Source organism: Castor canadensis, chromosome 8, assembly GCF_047511655.1.
Source record: "Castor canadensis chromosome 8, mCasCan1.hap1v2, whole genome shotgun sequence".
NCBI lineage: Eukaryota > Metazoa > Chordata > Mammalia > Rodentia > Castoridae > Castor > Castor canadensis.
In genome coordinates, this window is record NC_133393.1 from 158549321 (window position 1) to 158561449 (window position 12129).

The 12129-nt window shown below is 56.9% G+C and overlaps 1 protein-coding gene across 3 annotated transcripts in view; it reads right to left on the minus strand.

Annotated features, from left to right (window-relative positions):
* Plxnb2 (plexin B2) overlaps positions 1–12129 on the minus strand; it is a 29976-nt gene that overhangs the window by 16630 nt on the left and 1217 nt on the right. The window contains exons 1-2 of one of the 3 annotated variants that reach the window (XM_074084748.1): positions 6260–6522; positions 2221–2273 (exon numbers count right to left, since the gene is read on the minus strand). The exons of 1 other annotated variant lie outside the window; for it this stretch is intronic. The gene's annotated coding sequence lies outside the window, so the exon portion shown is untranslated. Of the gene's footprint in view, positions 1–2220; positions 2274–6259; positions 6523–12129 lie in introns of those variants that run through there. One more of the 3 variants, XM_020181333.2, reaches the window with a different exon arrangement.

The window sequence follows — 12129 nt, forward strand, 5'->3', positions numbered from 1 at the left end:
GACCCCACATGCCTACCACTATCCTAAACACCATGGCCAGCTACAGGGTGTCTAAGAGGGTAGACAATAGAAGTGGCAGTAGAGAGGCTGCACAGTGCCAGGGGAAAGGAGAACGTGGACCATGGGAGCTGTGGAGGGAAGACACAAAGACCCACGGTGACTTAAGGCCTCGCCAAGATAAGGGTGAACAGACTGATAGAAGACAGTGGCTTCAGTCAGAGACAGAAAGACTTCACAAGCCCTTCAGAACCCCCAGGGCAGGGGGAATCCTGACCCTGACGGGCTTAGCCCAGGGTCCTTCTCTCTGGCTCGGATGCCTGACCAGGAAGAGGAGGAAGGGCAGAGCTGGGACACCCATGTGACTCTAAGATTCTGCTCAGAACTGGTGCCTTTCTGAGCATGAGATGGCAGGGTAGAAGCAGCAGGCCAGGTCTTGACCCAAAAGACTGGAGGGACCCTAGTTTTATTGTCCAGGAAGTATTGACCCCCTCCAAAAAAAGGAAATGTTGACCCAGAATAGCCTGATGGTGAAAAAGAGGAACAGCAGGGAGCAGCCCCATCTGCCTTCAGGAATCTGGGTGGCAGGCCCTGTCTGGTCAGTGGATCACTCAGTCAGACACTCGTGGTATGGCCACGAGAGCTCACTTGGTATAGGTGTGACTGCTCAGAATGAGGTGCCCCCTTGGGAGAAGCCAGCCTCCCTCCTGTACTCCAGACAAAGGCCTATCTCCTGAGTGCCCACAAACCCAGACCTCCACCAGTCCCTGGCCTGAGGGGGTCCAGGCACCATAGGGACAGTCCTCCTACACCCCCTAACCATGGTCCATTCCGGAAGCAGGTCTTCTATATCTGGCCACCCACAACCCAAAATTCACCCAGGGGCACCCAGGCAAGCCATCCAGACCAAGCAGCTCACCCGTCCTGCCCTGTTGGCTGCTGCTTGTGAGCTCCCAGAAGCCTGGAATGAATGGAATGTTCACAGCCACAGAGGGGGTGGAGGGAGTGGGGCGGAGGCAGGGAGCAGGCGGGGAAGGGTTACAGCCACAGCCTCAGCAAAAACCTCACCCAGTTAGGGCTGGTGTATGGTGCAAGCCTCCCCCTCTGACCTGCTGCTGGTCCACAAGCTCAAGGACAGAGCTTGAACCAAAGCTGGCCAACTGAGGGAGCTCTTCAGCTACCTCCCTTCAGAAAAGCTCTTGCCCTAGCCTCACACTAACAGTACCTTCTCCAGCACCCTACTCCAGCTCCAGTAGCTACCCCGACTCATGCTTGGAGCTCAAACCCAGGGAAGCCTGACCACTAAGCTGTAGGGTTGGGGGAGTAAGGGTTGTTCCCGCCCCTCTGATTGACATCAACTTCACTGAGCCCCAGGGCCACACACCTGAGGTGCTCAATAAATACCATGTGTGCAGTCAAAGTCTGATAAACTTGCTCAGACACCATGTGGTTGCCAAGGCACCCTAGGAGGCCAGGGTCTTCCCAGGAGGTGGTGGGCAGAGGGAGGCTATAATCCCAGTGCATTCTGGGTAGCAGAAAGGACCAGGGCCATACTCCACCAGTGGCAGCTCCCTTATACTTCCTGGACAAACAGGCCTTGGATGACCTGCCTGGCCAGGCCCGGAGCAAAGGGCACCTGACTGAGTGCAGAGCTCTGGCCGTGCGTGCAGGACACACCAGGTACAGCCAGCTGAGCTTCCTGCCACTGGAGTTCCTGGAATGGGAGGACGGCAGTGGGAACTTCCTGTTTTGAAATAGGTCCCAGACCCCTACTTGCAGGCTGGTGGGGATTTCCTCAGGGGCACCAGCTGGCCTTCTTCCTGCTGAAGTCAGAGGTACACTTCCAAGAAGCCACACAACTCTGGCTGCTGGCCCAAAAAATGGATGGAAAGACGTTCCCCGCCCCCCCCCCCAGTCCAGATTCCCAGCCCTAATGTTTTAGAACCCAGTGCCCCAGCACCCAGGCCACCTGAGCAAGATCTTGCCTCTGAGAACTGGGGTGTAGCAAGGAGGCCATGGGCATAAGCTCCCCTACTCCCTCTCAGGTCACCATGAGCCATGCTTGCCTTCTAAGCTCTTCTTCCTCCATACGACCATCTGTATGTCCACCCAGACCAGACTGTGAGAGGGGCTACAGAGAGATGTGTGTGGTCACAACCAACCCAGACAGAGCCTCAAGGGGTTGTCTGCAGTACTTCTGCATAGCCCCAACCACCTGCTCACCAAGGATCCAGTGGTCCTGCTCAGTCTCTGCTCCAGGCTGGCATCAGGACTCTCTAGGAGGTAAAGGAGAGACAGCAGTCACCCTGGGAGGCTGGCCCACCTTCACCTGTCTGCTCCTTGCCATAGAAGACGGAAAATAGCCCACAGGACTCCATCCGGCCTCTTCCATTCCACTCATGGCCCCTCTCTCAGACATTTGCAGGCCTCTAAGCCCAGCCCCTAAAACAAGGACATTCATCTGTTCTTTTGGGAACACAAGCCTAGCCTGCTGCTGTCTCCTCCTCTGCTCAGAAGCAGGGCAGCTTTTTTACATTGTAAGTCCACTGGTACTATTCATTGCCTTTTAAAAATAGGTATGTGTATTAGTTTGATTAGAATTACCTGCCTTCTGAAAAACATATGTACCCATGACCCTGAGATCATGAGATCACCCTGGGTGATCTTGGGCAAGTTATTTAACTTTGTGCCTCATTTCCCCATCTGTGAAATGGAGACAGTAATAGGGAGCTATCCCTGAAGATTTTTAAGGACTAAATGAATTCATTCATGAAAAGCCTGAGAGTGTTACACTGTAGCACTCAGGAACACTTGTAATTGTATCCTCTCATTCCAGAAACACAGTTCATTTATACCCACAGGGAGGTACAGACCAAGTGTACTTCTCAGCATGGTGTGCAGTAGGAAACAACTGGCAACCACCCAGCATCCAGCAGAGGACCCTGGAAGACTGCACAGCAGATGTGAATGGTTGGTCAGTGTGGACCCTGCAGTTCTGCACCCTGTCCATTTCCAACAGTGTATCAGTTGCTGAGGTCTAACAGCCCTCAGCCCATCTGAAAACCATGGTGGGCCTTGGGGATCAGGTTATAGGGGTCTGGAACAGTAAGAAACTTTATTTGCCATTTTTAAAAAACAAGAATATATCTGAGTATTATTTGTCCAAATAAAAAGGGGTGTACCACAGCTCCATACCCTGTGGCTCTACTCTACCCCAAGACATGGCTTTCCAGACTTCCTACCTGGAGGTTCACCGTGCCTCCAGTCCAGGTCACTGAAGGTCTGCTCCTAACCTTGGGCTAACAAAGCACCCCAGCACTTCTTCCCCCAAGTTCTGTTCCTCCTGTTTACCTCTCCATGATCCTCTGCCTACCCTGAGCAGTACAGTCCCTCATGGTCCCCACCCACCCACACCCCTGGACAGCAGGACCTATGGTAAATTCAAGCAGACCAGCAGGGGCAAGGCAGGCACCACAGTGTGCTGTGTCCTCAGACTCTTGCTGACCTGGCAAAGGGGCTTGGGGGGAGAGGGAAGGTTACAGGGTGCAGGGGGCAGAGGACATCCCTTTTGCTCCTCATCTCAACGCAGCCTTTGTGAAACAAACCAGTGGGCTGCTCCTCTAAAACACAGCAGCCAAACCACAGGGCATCGTCAGGCCTCTTGAAGAGAAGCAGCCCCATGAGAACCCCAGGACCTGGCTGGCCTGCAGGCTGCAGCCAATGGAGGAGGCTACATTTGACCTGGGGCATGCAAATCTGCCACCTTGCAGCCTCTTCGTGCTCTCTCAGTGCCTAGGGACAGCCACCTCAGGCTCCTCTAGCCACCCCCCCCCCAAACTTCTACCCATGGCAGACCCCCAAACCCCTAGCTCTCCACTGGGGGTTTGCTGCAGGCAAGGCCAGCCGAAGAAGGCTGGCCTCTCCTAAGGGAATGCCCTCATCATATGCAGATATACCCCTTCCAAGCCAGGCAGCAGTGCCACACTCAGACTCTCCTGAAGGCAGGCAGTGCTGCTCCCTGCTGTCCCCTCCTCCCACCATCAGACTCCTCCGGGCCAAGGAAGGTCCCTCCTGCCCTCTGGGTCACCAAATTCTGACCTGTTGCTCCCACCCTGAAATCTCCTGTTCCTAGGGAGTATCCTTCCCAAACTCCAGATGAAGACCCCCTCCCGAGTCCCCAAAAGCCTACAACATGGCAGACTATCCCCAGGAAAGTATGGTCCCACCTCAGTGCTGGGGCACACAGGGGCCTCAGAGCTCAACTCTGCAGCCAGACTACTGGTTTCAAATCCTAGCCTGGCCACTTTCTAGCTGGATTACTAAAACTATTTACGAAGCTGCTCTGTGCTTCACTTTTCCCATATGTAAGTTGGGGATAATAGCACCTGCTTCAAAAGCTGGAAAACTCCTAGACATCCTTCAGAACTGAGATGTCCTCCCTGGTGAGCCCTGCAGCACTGTTACTCTTCCTTTATGATCATTACTGAGGAACCATTTGTGGGCAAGATCTGACTAGGAGATGAGGCTGGGCGTTGGAAGGACCTGGAGAAACACGTCCTCAGACCTTGAACTTACAAGAGTGTCTCCTCCCCAGTCAGAACGCTCAAGGGTGGGCCAAGGATGGCCAGGAAGCCTGGGCTTCTCTGCACACCCTGGTCTTGGTGGGGAGCAGCAAAAGCCCCTCTCCAGCTGGGTGCCCTCCTTGGGTTCCTACTTATCACTCTAGGTGCCTCTTACAAGCTGGCTCTGGCCACCACCCTGCCCCCAAGGAAGGCAAAAACAGTCCCTGTTCCAGACAGACCCCAGGGCTGGGGGCAATCAGGCCCAGTTCCCACACTCCTGCAGAACAGCCCCACAGGTGGCATTTTGTTTCTGTCTCTGTCTGTCTCTCTCTCTGAATTGAACCCCATGGCCTCCAGCTTGAAGTCACACCCCAGAACTTTTGTCTTGTATTTTCTTTAAGAGATAGGGTCTTGCTAACTTTGAATCCTCTGTGCCTCTAACTCAAGATCTTCCTGCTGCAGTCCCCCAGACACCTGGAATGACAGCAATGCACGATGGGGCTTTATGATTTAAAGCTAAAATCAAATTAAAGCAGGCAGTGAGGCCCAGTGGGAGAAGGGTTCAACTTGAGTATCCCTGGGGCCAGGCCAGCAAAACCAGAAAGGAACAGAGACCAAGATGTGGGTCCAGGCATGGGCAGACAGAGAGAAAGGGAATGTCAGGCCCACGTGTGGGAGGGGTGGGCCCTAGCACTGTGCGGCCCGTTTAGGGGGTCAATGGACTGGGGAAATACAGGTCCAGCATTCCTACCCCCAGTGCAGGGGCTCTGACACAGGGTGGGACCCTCGCCACCCCAAGGCCAGGCCGGGGGGCGTTTGAGCGGTCGATCACTCTTGGGGTACAGAGCCACCGGGAAGCCGAGGCCTCCCCTCCCCCGCCAGCAGCTGGCGGCCAGGAGGCGGGGCGTCTGCTCTCGCGACGACTATGCAAATCTGCAATTAGCCGGGAGCGTTAAACAAATCAGGAGAAACAAAACAGGCCGCAGCGCCGGCAAATCCGAACCTCCGCTGTTTTCAAAACAAGCGCGGGGGAGGGGCTGCGGCAGGGGTCCGTGTTGTCCTCGGCGTCCCTTCCCACACCCCAAAGACTTCTGGACCGACGCCAGGAGGGACCAGACAGGGAGCGCACCGGAGACCCCGAGAGGGCAAGGCCAGTGCGTGCGCACCCAGCCCCACCCACCTGGCGACCCGGTCAGAGTGCAGCGCCGGGGCGGGGACGGCCCCCAGCACCGGCTGCTCGACCAGCGCCGAGGGAGGGTACCCCGCCGGGAGCCGGCTCTGGCTTCCTACCTCCCAGACACACCCAGGTGGCAAGGTCCCTTCCCTCGGCGTCGCCGCTGCCAGACTCCTCTGGGAGCTCAGGACGGTTACCTGGGAGCCGCCCGGAGGACAGCCCCGGGCGGGGGCGAGGACGCGCGGCGGGGCCGCCCGCCGCATGCCCGAGCCCAGTAGTCACGGGCCCTGTCCTCTCGGTGCAGGCCTCCGCATCCCAGCGCACCACCCAGGTGTCCCACCCCTTGGCCCCGCATCCCAGCGCACACCTGGAGGGGAACACGTGGGCTCCGGCTCTCAGCGCGGGCCTCATCAGGCCTGGGGACCCCCACGACGCGATGGGCAGGTGGGACCTGATTCCCGGGTAACAATGACAGCAGCGGTGACAGTCACATGGGCAAAGGGAGATGTCCCCTTGCAGTGCTCACCTCGGGTCAAGCACAGCGGAGCTCACGACCGGCCATTACCTATCGAAAAGTCTTCCCCGTCCAAGAAAGGGCACAGTAGGCGGCTCCGCTCCGCTGCCGGTGGCTCCGCCTCTGCCTAGGGTCGGTTCCTGGGCTAGTCGCGCACCTGGCTGTCAGCCAACCGTGCACAACCCAGCCTCCAGCAGACTCCTACCTGATCCCTGACTTGACTCGGGATCGGGGCTGTGCCGCCAGACTCCTCAGGCGAAGACCGAGCTCTTCCGGCGCCACCTGACCTAGGAGTAGGGGTGGGGCTCCAGGGACAAACTGACGTCCTAGCCTAGGTCTTGCGTCAGCGCCAAGAGAACTTCCCGTGGGACTCAGAGTAAGGACCTCTCCCAGGTAGAGAGAGCAGCTACTCCTACCTACCAGACCAGGCTCCTGGGGACAGCTGTCTTTGGGTTCACCTCCCTCCCATTCTGGGCTCTAGGTCAGCCCCAGGCCCAGTTTATCCACCTTCTGATCTCTCACCCTGGGTGCATCCAAGCCATATCTGCTTCTGTGTCTGAGGCCTGAGGTCACCCAGTTCTCAGGGTCTCTGCATCTACCCCTGGCCCTCAGGTTCCTGCCCAGTCCTGTACCCCACTTTGTGCTGAGTACAGCCTCTTGGATATTGCATGTGACCTTAGACTGGGGTCCTCATAGTGCCAGCCATTGGGCTGGACAGCCTCTGGGGTCTTTCCAGGTCCCAGCCAACACACTGTCCTGCCTGGAGATGGCTCTGTCCCCTCCCCAGTCTTCCTACTCCTGCCCCCTCCCCTTCTGTCCCTACCCATTCAACCAATCTCAATTCATTGCCCTGCAACATGTCACCCTCCATCAACTTGCCATATTCTTGGAGGACCCCCAAACTCAGCCAGCTGAAGGAGGGCACAAATGGATCCTGTCACCAATGCCAGGTTCATAAGGACTAGGAGTGTTCAGACAGCTGCCTAGCCACAAAAGGACTCCTTTGAGGACTTGGAGGAGCCCGAGTTGCTGGCCCTCCTGCCTGTCCACAGCTCATCACCCCTTTCTGCAAAGGTTGGATGGTCAGAGACCAGGTCCTGGCTGGATGCTGCTGGCCAGGGCAGCCTGAAGCTCATGGAAGATGCACCTGGTCCAGAACCAGTTCCATCCAGAGCCCCCTCCCCAGACTCAGTGAGTAGGAGGCGGGGGTGGGCGTGGGGCAGATGGGTGAGGGCCCAGCAAGCAAGGAGCCAGCAAGGCCTGTAATCTCCCTGTCAGCTTGTCAGAGCCTCCGCGGTCACCCCAGTCCCACCTCCCCCATCACAGCCGAACCTTACAATTAGCTTGCGGCACCTCGCCAAGCCTGGGTGCTAGCCTTCACTCACATGTGACCACCCATGTGCAGGCACACACCTATCCCTGAAACTGACACAGAGCACCTTCCGCCCAGCAACGGTCTTGTGCCAAACCCCCAGAATTCAGGACAAGTCCAAAGGAGGTGCCCCAGACCAGGGCACATGGGCTGAGGACTTGTGGGTAGATGGGATCTGTGCAAGTTCCAGCACTGGGTCAGCTCAGGATGCCCTGAGGGATCGAGACTTGTCAGAGCTGGGCAGGCAGGAGGTGGCCTGAAGGGAGGGGCTGTGTGGCAAAAGAGAGTAGGTCGAGCTGGTGGTGGAAGTGGGCTGCCCTGGTGAAGGTAAATCTCCTGGCCAGGCTGAGCCAGGGGTCTGGCAGGCTCATAGTGCTTACTAGGAGTGCTGGACATGGTCTGGAGTCCTGGCTGAGGGTGAAATAGTGGTCAGGGCCCCATGGGACAAGCACTTAGGACCTGGGAAGGCAGAGAGACTGGGATTTTCCAAAGAGGAAATGCCCAGTTCAGAATGGGAGGTGATGCTGGAATATGCACCCAGGAAGGAGTCCCCAGCTTCCTAGAGAACAGGCCCAGGCCCTTCCTCTACTCAGCTGCTTACTCAGTTCAGTGAGGAGGTCAGACACACTAGGGTCTAGCCAGGGGCCATGGGGTCTCCGGGTCTTGATGCTAAACCTGGGAGAGATGGAGGTAGTGCTATAAGGGGTGTTTCTCTATGGAGCATAGGGGCAGGTGGGGTGCTACTTGGGTCTCCTGTATCCCATCCCCCATCATCCTGACATCCTTTTCTAATCCTGAGGCCCCTCATGGTGGACCACCAAATCAAGCCTGTTGTTCAGGTGGAGGTAGGGAAGTCAAACCCCTCTACTCCTTTGGCCAGTCTGGGGGGCACCTCTCAGTCTGACAGGGAGTGAGTGAGCAATGACAGAGCCTCTCCTTCCCACCACCTGCTTCTTACCCTTGCCAACTTGCCCAGCTTAGCTTAAAATAGCTTCTCCCACTTGATGGGCAGGGAAGACATGCCCCAGTGACAAGTACATGAGGCTGGGACAGGGGGTGAACCCCAACAAGATTCTTTCTCTGCCCCAGAGCAGCGGCCATCTTCCAGGCTCTCACCCTCTGAACCACATACACTGTAAGCCCCACTGATCCCCCAAAAATCAAACCCACTCTTGTGCTGGGGCTGTTCTCAGACCCCAGCACTTGCCTAGGTTCAAGGAAAGTGCTCAGGAGAGGATGAGGCAAGGGTCCCCAACGGGGCATTTGCCCATCACAGAGCACCCTGTCACCAGTCACCATGCTGCCTGTAGCACCTCCTGCTACTGTAGACCTCTGGAAACTGCCTTAGCCTTTAGTACCTAGCTTGAGAGCAGAAGGAGCAAGGGTGTTCCCTCTCTGAAAAGTTCCTACAGCTGCCTGATGGGTGTCCCCCAGTTATATCCCTGCACCTAATGTAGACCCCAGTCACCAATCTGACAGGTGGTTTGATGTAGCACTGCTCAGGTGGCACATTGGCTCAGGGCAGCAGAGGTCATCTGGGAAGAGCCCCAGCCCCTCACATGGCCTGCCAGTCAGAACCATTCCAGCCTCCAGAGCAGACACCCTTCTTCTGCCCTTGCAGGGTCCCCCAGAGGCTGTGTTGTCACAGGTGGCTTTCTCAAAGACTGACATCAAGGCTTTTTCTTTTTTCTTCCTCTCGATGAGGACTTCCAGCTGGGGCAGCCACAGGCACAGAGATCTTAGGTAGTCACTGTCTCTTCACTCAGGGCACCCACATGGGAACTGCTGGCCAGCTGTGTCAGATAGGCCTCGGGGGGACCCTAGCCCCAGGTGCCTGGGCTCTGTACCCAGACAGGATATGTTCTACACCATGCTGTTGGATTGCAGGTAGAGCTGGCATTAGAACTAAGGCTGCACCCACGGGGCCTCCTTTCCTCTCCTTAAGACCAGGACCCAGCGGGTACTAAAATGGGGAACTGCTGGGTTTCAGAAACCCAGAGACCTCAGGGTGCTGAGGAAGAAAGAAGGTGTTCACACAAAGCCCAGTCCTACCCCTAGACACCCTGATCCCAGTCCAAGTTGAGTCCCTCCTGTGCATAGCACCCATTGGGACCTCAAACAGCTCAGGTGTGAACTCAACTCAGTCCATGGGACACCCCTGGGAAGGCTGCCAGCCACATGGGAGGCAATGGTGGGCCAGGCTCTCTGGCTGTGTGGGAGGGCCTGGGCTGCAGAGGCGGGGCAAGAGTGACAAAGAACCAGCTACAGGTCTGAACCACTCTGGGCCCTTCCTGGGTGACAGGATTGTCACTATGGGATGGCACAGACCTATTCCATGAGCAGCCTGCTCTACCATCTCTGGCCATCTGGACTCTACTGGGATCTGAGTCCAGTTACTATCACAAGTTCATGAAATCCATAGAGCAACGGAGGTCCCATGAGTTTGGGTGTCAGTGCTGGCGGCAGGACAGCAGGGGCCTGGCCAGACTCTTCAAATGATCTACTTAACAGAGAGAAGGCAGAAGGGCCAGAAGAACTGCTGTGCCAGGGCCTTGCTTGGGGCACCACCTGTGGCTGGGGAGCCAAGACAAGGCAGGGTCCTTGCTGGGTCAGCAGATGGGCAAGGGGGTGCGGAGCAGAAGCCTGTGCCAGGGGATGTGAAACCATGGAGAGGAAGAAGGCAGAGGAACCACATGTGGTCTACAAAAGAGGGAAACTGCCCCCACAACACCCCATTGCCCCTCCACTCAATTACAGGCACTAACTGGCCTTTCCCAGTCTATAATTAGTTGGTGGCCCCACCCTAAACACAAACAGCCATTAGCCCTGGGGGAGGGGCTCTACCCAGCCACCACCCCTGTCTAATCACCCAATGCCCTGAACCAACACCCACCTCAAAAGGAGGTAAAGCTGGAGGGTTGCTTAAGCCAGACCCCAGGCTGGCCACCCCTGGGCTTGAATTCTGATCAGCTTACCTCCTTCTCCCCACCCATATCCAAGACAGACTGTTACAGGAGGCCCTGCACAGGAATGACAAACTTCTCCCCAAACCCTCAAAGCAAGGCAGGCTGTAGCAAGAGGGATGGGGAGTGATGGAAGGAAGGCCTGCCTGCTGGTAGGAAGGCAGTTCTCCTTGTGGGAGGGCCTGGCATCCTGGATGGCCTTGCCCAACTCAGAGGGACAAGGAAGAGTAGTAGAAGCTCCCTCCACCAGTGCTCCCTGCCCACACCCAATGTCCCTGGGGAATGATAAGCACTACCCACCAGGTTCACCAGGTTGTGGGCACAGGCAGAAGACAGGACATGATGTTTCCACAATGGCCAAAGTCCTGGGGGAGGGTGGAGGATGTGCCATATGGACCCCTCCCCAGGCTGCCAGCCCACCCCAGTGCCTTCCAACCCAATTTCTTCTGCTCCACTAGCCTGGGTCTGAGCCAAGTCCCTGGGCTTCCTGCACTTGGCCTCAGCTGCCAGCTCTGCTTCCCCAATGTGGTCTCCACACAGGGTTCTGGGCACATGGCCTCACAGGGAGCCAGGCAACCATGAGCCAACACAGCAACATCTTATGTAGCTCCTCGAAGAGACCTGTGTCTGGCCTGTCTGCCCACCTGTGGGAAGTCCTGACCAGTACCATATTCCACAGGGGATGGGGTTCTTGGGTGAGGGCTGGGCTGTCCTTCAGTGAGTGGCTAGTTAGTGAATTATCAGAGGGCATGAGGATGGCCTGAGGTTCAGCTTGTAGAAGACCCTAGGGATCTAATCAGCCTGATGCACACCCATGGTAGGACAGTAACCAATCCAAGGTGTATACCTGAACCTGGCCTCAGAGTCTCTTGTACATGGCTTCTGGAGGTGAAGGGGGTCCTCTGGCTGGGACCAGAGCACCTTCTGTCCCATGGCCTCCCTCAGAGGGGCCTGGGCCTACTCCAGGCTGGGTAGAACCTACAGGGACCAGCCTTAGGGCCTTCTCCTACCCAAAGGTGACGCATCCCGTCCCACCCCACCCCTTACTGGTCTGAGCAGCCATGAGAGATGGTGGAGCTGCACAGACTTGCCAGCCCCTCCCTCCTGGGGCTCTCAACCCACAGCCCGGAAGTGGATCCCTCTCCCACGACTGCCTCCTCCTGCCTCCTCCTAGGGTGGCTGGACACGGCTGGATAATCCAAAATAATTCCTTCTTGGCAGGCGGCCGGCGGGGGAGGGGGGACTCACATTCCAAACCCTTGTTTTTCTCAGTAACTTCCCTCAGTTCCTGGGGCAAGGAACCCCTAGCCAGACCTCAGGCCTCCCCCACCATGTGGTGGGGGTGGGGGTGGTGAGAGGAGGTGGGGGTGGCTCAGACCTGCCAGAGTCCACCTGATTGTTCCTCATTCTTTCCTAGCAATTTCTATGCAAAACACATGAAGCACTGGCAAAAATACCCCAGTTCCTAACCCTGCCTTCCTACAGACCCTCATCTATGGACCAGGGAGAGAGGATTCTTCCACTAGTGGTCTGACTTTCAGATGCCC